General features: G+C 36.6%; 1 protein-coding gene across 12 annotated transcripts in view; it reads left to right on the plus strand.

The window, feature by feature from the left end:
* The window catches only part of LOC106870292 (large neutral amino acids transporter small subunit 2), a 273,162-nt gene that overhangs the window by 244,965 nt on the left and 18,196 nt on the right, over window positions 1-10,001 (plus strand). The gene's annotated exons all lie outside the window — the stretch shown is intronic.

Genomic DNA, 10,001 nt, shown 5'->3' on the forward strand with positions numbered 1-10,001 from the left:
TCTGAGTTCAAATTTGGCCGAGGTCGACTTTGCCTTTCATCCTTTTGGGGTCGATGTAATCAACTTAATCCCTTTGTCTGTCCTTGTTTGTCCCCTCTATGTTTAGCCCCTTGTGGGCAATAAAGAAATAAGAAACTGAAAGAAGCCCACCGTATGTGTGTGTATATATATATATATATATATATGTATGTTTGTGTGAGTGTGCTTGTGTGTGTGTGTGTGTTCGTCCCCCTACCATCACTTGACAACCGATGCTGGTGTGTTTACGTCCCCGTAACTTTGGGGTCTCAGCAAAAGAGACTGATAGAATAAGTACTAGGCTTACAAAGAATAAGTCTTTAGGTCGATTTGTTCAACTAAAGGCGGTGCTCCAGCATGGCTGCAGTCAGATGACTGAAACAAGTAAAAGAATGAAAGAATATATACATATATGATATTTATTTACCAAACAATGATATATTTGGCATGATGATAGATTTACCATTGTTGTATTAGACTCACAGTGTACTTAGTTTGCTATGAAATTACAGAGATGAATTTACCAAATAACCAGTCTTTTTTTTTATGGAGCTGTTGTTTTTACAGCTGGATACTTTTCCTACTTTTAAGCACTCAGTCTCTGCATCAAAATGGAGGCTTTTTTAAGGAACCTCTTTGTAGGTATCAGTTGGCATTAATGAATATCTCTCAGCCAACTCCATCTCTCCCTTTTCAACATGTTTTTCTTTTTTCTAAACTTGCTCCTTACATTATTTTAAATTTGTTACTCTGCTTCACAAAGTGTTAACGTTCTTATTAATCATCTAAGCTAGCAGAATCATTATTGCAGCAGACAAACTGCTTAGCAACATTTCTTCCAACTCATTATGTTTTGAGTTCAAATTCCATCAAGGTCGACTTTTCCTTTCATCCTTTTGGGATCAATAAAACAAAGTACCAGTCAAGTATTGGGGGTCAATGAAATCGACTTGCCTCCATCCCCTAAAATTGTTACCTTGTCCCAAAGTTTGAAACCATTCACTTAGTTTTCTTCCTCTCCTCTGATCTTTACCTCTTCTATTCTTGCTTTTATAAAAAATTCCTTGTGTTCTTCTATCCATGCCCAACATATATCACTTTGTGACCCCACTCTCTTTTATTTTTCCATATTTTCTCTTACACCCTACTTTACTCTTCCTCATTTTTTCATTCTTCTCTCTCTTGCCTTCCAATCTATCTATTCAGTACCATTAGGACACATTACACCCCCAAAAGATTAGATTTTCCTTTCTCATGGCAAACCACTTTTAAACTAAGTACTATTTTCCTCAGATTATTGATTGCTATAGCAGGTAGAGTTAGAAATTCAAATAGATTCTTGACAGAGTTAAAACTGAGTTAAAACCTTACTACTTGAATTATCATATTGGGTCCTTAAGCAAAGTGCATAAATATGATTGTTTTAGATGGTCTGTCACACCTTCTTCCTAAATTGCAGTTGTGTAGTTGGTGATATGAGGACCATCCAATTGCAAAAGAAAATATTACAGCTTGAATAGCAAATATTCCAGCTTGCAGGCATCTCACAAAATGCTTACACTCTGTCGTAAATGCACGCTGACATTGCACATCCAGCAAAGCATACTAGTTTTATTTCTTTCAAACCTATGCATATTCTCAGTGGTCCCAGCCCATGTTTCATTGCCATGTAGCATGGCTGTTTGCACACAGGCATCATACAATCTGCCTTTCACTCTGAGGGAGAGGCACTTATTTACCAATAGAGGTAGGTGCTCTCTGAACTTTCCTCAGCCCATTCTTATTCTAACAGCTATGCTCTTGGAGCATCCACCTTTGCTTCTGACTTGGTCACTGAGATAACGGAAGCTATCAACTACTTCTAGCTTTCCCCCTTAGCATTTGATGGAATTTTATACCTACACCTTCTCTACATATTGAACAGGATCATCTACCTGAAGGGATTTGTGATTTGTCTGCTTTCCTACTTACTGAGACTTTGGTTTTTTCTAGATTAACTCTAAAGTCCTTCGATTCTAGACCTTGATTCCACACCTGAAATTTCTTCTCTAGTTCTGGTAGTGATTTGGTTACAAGAACAAAGTCATCAGCATAGAGGAGCTCCCTCTAATGTGGTTTAGTTTTAACCTTTTGATACTAACCCACCTGAGACTAACTCTGATTCTATGAGACAAGCTTCCAGTTTTAAAGTGATCTAAAATAAAACCTATAAAAATTTGATGTTAATTTATGTTCCAAACATCAGCTTAGTAATGGCAGGTTTTTTTTTTTTTTTTTTTTTACTAAATTCTTTATTATCTTCAAAATTAATTAAAACAATAGCAGTGTGTTTCGACAAAAATATGGAAACATCTGTAAATCAAAGTATTGAACATCTGTAAATCAAAGTATGGTAGTCTTTAGCTGAGGTGATATGCAACTATCTAACTCAGTATAGCAGAAGTCATTTATAGTAAGGCAAAGAGAGGAGATAGTACAAGTATACCAGAAGTTGATAGTCTTTATAGACTGGTATGCATGAGCAACTGCTGGTCTTCAACAAATAACCTTGCCTAGATTTGTGCCTCAGAGGGAACTTTCTAGGTGCAATCCCATAGTCATAGGGTCTTTACCCTCAGTGATACACACACACACACACACACACACACACACACACACACACACACACAGAGCAATATATATTAATGTTTCTTAACCAAAGGGTTAAGTTTGAACATCTGTCAGTCAAAGTTTGGTGGTCCTTAGTTGAGGTGGTATGCAACTAATTCAGTGAAGCAGAAGTCATTATAGTAGTGATAAAAAAATATAAAGAGAAGAGACAGCACAAGTATGCCAGAGGTTGGAGTGCATCAGTAAATCTTTGCTAATCATTTGGATAGTCTTCGTGTGTGTAACAGCTGTGTTGTCTCAGATATGCTAGCAGTGTCCCATTATGAGTGTTACTTGAGCTTTGTAAAGAGTTAACACATGATCCAGACTGAAGTATTTTCTGGCTCTGAAGAGAAAGGCTAGTTTTTGGAGTGCAAGCTTAGTTATGTATGCAATGTCACCAGGAGAGACCATAGGGATTTCTCTGCAGGTGTACTACTTAGGGATGATGTGTAGGAGGAGTGTGGGAGCACCTCTTAGCCACTATTGTTCCCAAGTCTACTCTGACCCAGAGTTGTAATACCTGTCAGGGTCCCTGCTATGAGTTAACTAGTATATTAGGGCTTGCTTACCAATGCATATGAAGATTGAATCCAGTTGACTCTACGGAAGAAACCTTCATGGTTCAACAGGGAGGAAGGTAGCCGCAGCAATGCATTTTGGATTGCAGAGAGCAAGATGAAACAAGTAAGACATCTTGGTCTTCCACTGCTTCTGTCTCCATCCTAATTTGTTTTGATCTGGTTTTGCCACTGGATTAACCCTTTAGCATTTAGTCTATGCTGTCAAATGTAATACTTATTTATTCATATTGCTTGAATTTATTATATATCAACTCATAGCTTTGAGATTTTGATGATGCAGCTGATTATTTTTACAGTGACATTATAGGTTAAGTGTGAGAGGCCAGATCTGGCCAGTTTGAGTGTAAAACAGAACATTTTATCCAGATATGGCTGGTTTAAATGCTAAAGGGTTTAAAGTTGGTCACAGATGAGAGAGTGAGGTTAATGGTGCACAATTCTTCACTTAAAATAAAGACACTGCACAGATCATCAGTCACCAGACAAGATGGTCCTCATTAGAGCAGTGAGGATTTTCTTGTCCTTATGACTAGCTGGTCATGGTGGATAAACATGAGGAAGATTGTGCAAAGTTGGTAGAGAACCTCTTAGTAAAGGCTCAAAAGGGACTGGGTGCTATTTGGAAGACAAAACAATTAACAGGTTGCATAAAAGATGTGATACAGTTTGAGACTTTAAAGAGTAAACAGTAATCCTAATCTCCAACTTGACATAGGAATTGTGTTAGAACTTATTAGTTCTTTGTTATTTATCTTGAGTGGAGGTGCAATGGCCCAGTGGTTATGGCAGCAGATTCGCGGTCATAGGATCGCGGTTTCGAATCCCAGATCGGGCGTTGTCAGTGTTTATTGAGCGAAAACACCTAAAGCTCCACGAAGCTCCGGCAGGGGATGGTGGCGAACCCTGCTGTACTCTTCCACCACAACTTTCTCTCACTCTTACTTCCTGTTTCTGTTGTGCCTGTAATTCAAAGGGTCAGCCTCGTCACACTGTGTCACGCTGAATATCCCTGAGAACTACGTTAAGGGTACACGTGTCTGTGGAGTGCTCAGCCACTTGCACGTTAATTTCACGAGCAGGCTGTTCCGTTGATTGGATCAACTGGAACCCTTGACGTCGTAAGCGACGGAGTGCCAACAACAATTTATCTTGAGAGAATCTCTCATAAGGACTTGTGGTGCATAAAAGCACTTGTAATTATATTGTTGACAGACAAAAATCATCTGCTATGGCCACCAGAACTACCAGATCATATGATTTCACCCTGCTATGGGTTCATCAGTGACAGATGTTCAGCAGTGCTATAACAGCCAAATCTCCTGTCAATGATATATATATAGAATCTGAGTGTCTATTCAGGCACTGCTATTGCAAATAGCCAGTGGGCTTCTAACACAATGTCCGTGTTAAGTTGGAGATCAAGATTACCTTTTGGTATTAATACTGCTTCTGTCATTATTAATTATTTTCTAAAGGATAAACTTTCTCAATATATTGTTTTTTGCTTCATTTTTAATATTCTAGTACTGATTTGTGTTATTAGTTATTTGATACTAGTTCTGCTTTAATATTTTGATTTTATATTGCTTTGGTCTTATATTGTCTTGTCTAATATTTTTGTTCCTTTCTGTTTTACAAAATGATCCTACAGTAGCAAATGCATAGCATGAATTTATTTGAATTTAATATTTGTTTAAAAAACAGAGGAGGATCTTATAATCAAATAGATAACATTATTTTCTTTTTCTTCCTGCATTGTAAAGCATTGGATGGCCATACCAGCAAATAAATTGCATTTGATTATAATTTCAATCTTGCCTTGAATATATATAAGGAAGATGAAAGGAGATTGAATAGTGATTGTATGGTATTAAAATATTTCCCAGTGTTGCAAGCAACATAAAAGTTAATTATATATGAAATATAACATGTATTTATATTTCATATATACAATTCACAATATATGTGAAACTGTTTCATGTATATTATAATATATTTTGATATATATCATATATGATGGGTGCTGAAAAGTTCCTGGCTTTAGGTAAAAGAGAATACAAGAGGATCAGTTAATTATGATTCATTCAACATATTCCCCTCTCAGATTCACACACTTATTGCAGTGGTCCTTCAGTTTTTCTATGCCTTGTAAAAGAACTGGGATGGTTGGGCCTCCAACCAGGCCTTTCGCAATACCCTTAAAGCCAGGATCTTTTCAGCACTCGCTCGTAGGTTTAAATATATGTATTATTCATAGTTCATGTTTTCACTAAAGCTTATAAAACGACCACGTTTATATATCACCTCATTATTTTTGTACTACAAAGAAAGGGAAGAATTAATCTCTTCTAGAATATACATATTTATCTTTGTCTATTGAGTTGTTTATCATATATTTCTTACAGTATTTTAAATGGTGACATTCTTATTCCATCTTGTCCTTTTCTTTCCCCTTCAGAAGCACTATTAGGCTACATATCCAAATGATTAATTGTATTATTCTGTACTGTATGAAATATTGTACAGAGAAATGTAATTTTATATTATGAAATAATCTTGTCTTATTTGATATATATCATTCTATTATTATGTCATCAATATAAAATATTGTCCTTTTTTGATACAGAAATACCCAGTAAATCATTATGGCATTGACTAAATAATTACTTTATAAGTCTTGGGGTTATCTGTTATCAAGTTACCTATTTTTCATCTCTTATATATAACCATCAATTACGGCAGCAATTTGGCAGTTATTAGAACACCCAATTGATTTTTGTTTTCTTTTCTTTTTACTTGTTGGAACTGGAGGAAGGGACAATGCCCATGGCATTTGTAGGTCATTTGAGAGCAGTGAGGTTGATTCTATTGATGTTCCTGTTGAACATTTATTTATAAGTCAACTCTTGTAGAAAGGACATGAACAGAGAGATGGTTCCAAGGGGTCCAACTTTATGGAAAAGAAGAACCAGGCATAACACCTTCAGGGTGTGTGTGTGTGTGTGTGTGTGTAGGGGGTGGGGGGTGGATTGGAAATGCTTGAGTAGAGATGGTATGAGCCCAACCGGTTCCATGTAGCAGAGGCCATTATAGTAGTGGCAGAGAGAGGAGAAACAGCATGACTGTGGGTAAGAGGTTGGAACATATTTGTAAGTGACTTTATACCATCTAATAGATGGTACTTTCCTGGATATGGTCCAGGACAGGGGTCCCTAACCACAAGGCTGCACACCAGTTCTAGGCTATGGATCATATAGTCCTGGGCCATACAGAAAGAATGAATTTTTAGATTTTGAGTTAGATATATTGGGTCATCCCATAAATAATGCAGTTTTTTTTAATTGCATGAACTAAAAGTTGGGAGAAAAACTGGATAAACTACCTGCATCAACTTGCTATGAAAACAGGTAGTAAATTCACCTTGTATTTATTCTTAGTGCAAGTTCTGAAGAGTGCAGCTTGATTTTAAGTTATTTTTTTAAAGCTGTAATGGAAGTGGCAAAAGAGCATATTCGGCATATTTTACTTTATGAGATCAATAAAGGCAACAATGCAATGGAAAGTGTGAGGAATGTTAATGCAGTATATGGGGATCAGACAATAAGCGTAAGCCAGTGTCAATGGTGGTCTCAGAAATTCTGAGTTGGGACGAGCTTTGTCCTGGAAAATCTGTAGAGCTTGATGAGGATGTCCTGCAAATCCTGGTGGAACAAAATCCCATTGTAACTGTTGAGGAACTAGCAGAGAAGCTTAGATTTGGTCATTCAACCATTCATCAATACCTGCGTGCCATCGGAAAAGTCAACAAATTGGGTCAATAGGTTCCTCACAAACCAGTTCCTTGTGTGAAAAAGATTGGAGGCTTCTGATCTTGGATACTGGTGTGTGCAGTAGCAGCATTGTCTCAGATGGGCCTTACCTCAGCTCTGTGAAGCATCAATAACTGTGGGTGGATGAAGTATCTTCTGGCCTTGAAGAGAGGGGCCAGCCATCAGGGTGCAATCATAGCTTTGTAGAGGATGAACTTACACCCAGACATATCCTCTGTCATAGTGAGACCCAACGTTTACAGCAACTGTGACGGCTTTTTAGTTGGGTGCTGCTCACATTGAATGGGGTGTGATATAATGTTCTCTTGATTTCTGTAGCAGTTGTTGTTTGTTGCTAGTGAAAGGGGTAACATTAACATATGCCCATTAGAAGATACTTTCAAGGTCTCTATTCATGGAATCTGTGTGGGTTTTCAGTGTGTGTGACACATTGTTGGGGAAGGTTAGGGAAGAATGAAGTATTGACTGCATAAAAGTGGCCATTATTGGGACATGCTGGAGTTGATAGGAAGAGAAACAGAAAGAGCTCCATCTACAAACAACGCAATAATGCAATCTGATAGTAAGCTACCAATCAAAAAGGTGAGATATAGGTGGAACCCATAGGTATGCAATTTCAAAAGGAGATTGTAATATGTACAACCCCCACTTGCTCTAAGTAGAATATTTTTTGCAGAAGAGGTTTAATAAGACTGAAACATGTTGCATTAATAGATTAGTTAAAAAAACAAGTCTACTCTCTGTTTCTATATTTTCAAAAAAATTTTGTCAATTGCATTAGAATTATCTCCTTTCTAGAAGGAGTTTCCGTGTATGAATTGCTTGGATAATCTCTGTAAACAAAATTTTAGAACTTTTCATAATATATATGTGAGATCCCATTGTTTTTGTATTTTGTATGCAGAACTAAAAAAAAAAAAAATAGAGGGTGGAGTTTCACAGGTACTGTTTTTGTTGTTGAAACATAATAGGCTTTCAGTCTTGTGACAAAACCCAATGAAATTGCTAAAGTAATTTAGGTGTTCCTTCTCAAGAGCAAGGTGATAAATGCAGGTGGGATATCTAACTTACATTCATAATTTCATTGGGACTTGTCTCAAGACACACACCTACAACATCAGGTTTTCAGTTTGGTGTGTCTTTATATGTTGATAAAGTGTGAAACTAATTGAAACAAGATATACATAAAATTTTTTATACATACGAGATGCAGGTGTGATTCAGAAGTTTGCTCTCTCATCATGTGGTCTTGTGTTCAGGTCTTACTGCATTGCACCTTAGTTTCCAGTGTTCTGTGAAAAAACATGCTTGGCTTTAGGGAATATTTCTTTGTTTGAAAACAGGTGAGGGTTGGAAAATGCAAGGGCATTCAGCCACAGAAAATTTGTTCAACAAATTCCATGACACATACAAGCATGGCCCAATTATTGTGATGATTCTTAAGCTTATAGGTCCAGCATCTAATGTTTGGGGTTTGCAGTCCTTGATTAAGCATTGTTTTCTTGAGCAAAACACTTGATTTCATCTTGCTCTAGTCTGGTGGTTCTCAACCAGGGTCCATATAAAATGTTTGGCAGGGTCCATGCAGCAAAATAATAAATTGGGGATCCACAATAATATTTTACGGGTTCCTGAAAAAATTTTGCTTTAAATGTATGTATTGGTATGTATTGGAAGAAACAGATGGGTTTCTTTCTCTAACATTTTACATAGTTCAACTCATAAAAGTTAATGTGTGAAAAACAAAATAGGATTTTGAAAGAAGTATCTAATAAAGCTAGTTTTTAAGCATTGAATGACTATGGGGGGTTCACCAGGAAAAAATAGTAATCAAAGGGGTCCATTGGTAAAAAAATGGTTAAGAACCACTGCTCTAGTCTAATCAGCTGTTAATTTGTATCAGCCTAATGCTGGTGCAGCCTCCTGCTGTCATACTCGTGATATTCTGCTGGGTCAAGGGATGTGAGAACCAAAAAGTGTGTGTGTCTGCTCATGACAACATAGGTACCTAAAAAAAAAATTTGCATATTTGCTTATGAATATTAGCTATGGTATCTATTATATCTTGTTTAATCCTGGTCAGCTCTGAGTGAGTGGTTGGACATTCCAGCCATGACCATTCTATCTTTTTCCCAGATACAGTTGTTTTTAGGACTATGTTATCAAATATGTCCTTCAATATTTCTAAGACAGTGAAGTGAGAGTTACAGAAGATTTGGTTGTTATTTCTAGCAACTCAAACAAAAGGCTTCTTCTATGGTTTGTAGCACTGTTGTCATCATCATTGTTTTAACATCCACTTTTCCATGGTGGTACTGTTTAGATAGAATTTGTTGCGGCAGATTTTCTATGGTTAGATGCCCTTCCTGTCATCAACCCTCACCTGTTTCCAAGTAAGGTTGGAAAAAACTGGAAATGGATGACACTGCTTGTGTGACAGTGACACTTGCTTAGAAGTATCATGTGATGTCAAGACAAGGAGATACAAACACAGACATACACATACATACATAGCTGTGTGCATACATACATACATACGTCACTTTCTCTTTCACTCTGTCTGTCTCTAAATACATTATATATATATGTATACTCTTTATAAAATTAAGGATAAAATCACTTTAATGATTTTATCAAGTGGTCAGCGTGTAATAAAAACCTCATAGATAATTTTTACACACTATATTTATAATTATGTACATAATTTGGCTACCCCCTCTTTAAAAAAAGGGGAATAGGCCTGGGTATTTAGATATACACATAATTATATCAAAACGAATGGAAGAATCTCTCCACATGCTAGAGATAGATGCCATATTGCACTAAAAACCACCTTATATCTCCTGTAGCACAGATTGTAAATAGACAAAAATACAACTTTCCATATATATATATATATATATATATATATATATATATA

Source organism: Octopus bimaculoides, chromosome 1 (genome assembly GCF_001194135.2).
Source record: "Octopus bimaculoides isolate UCB-OBI-ISO-001 chromosome 1, ASM119413v2, whole genome shotgun sequence".
Lineage (NCBI taxonomy): Eukaryota > Metazoa > Mollusca > Cephalopoda > Octopoda > Octopodidae > Octopus > Octopus bimaculoides.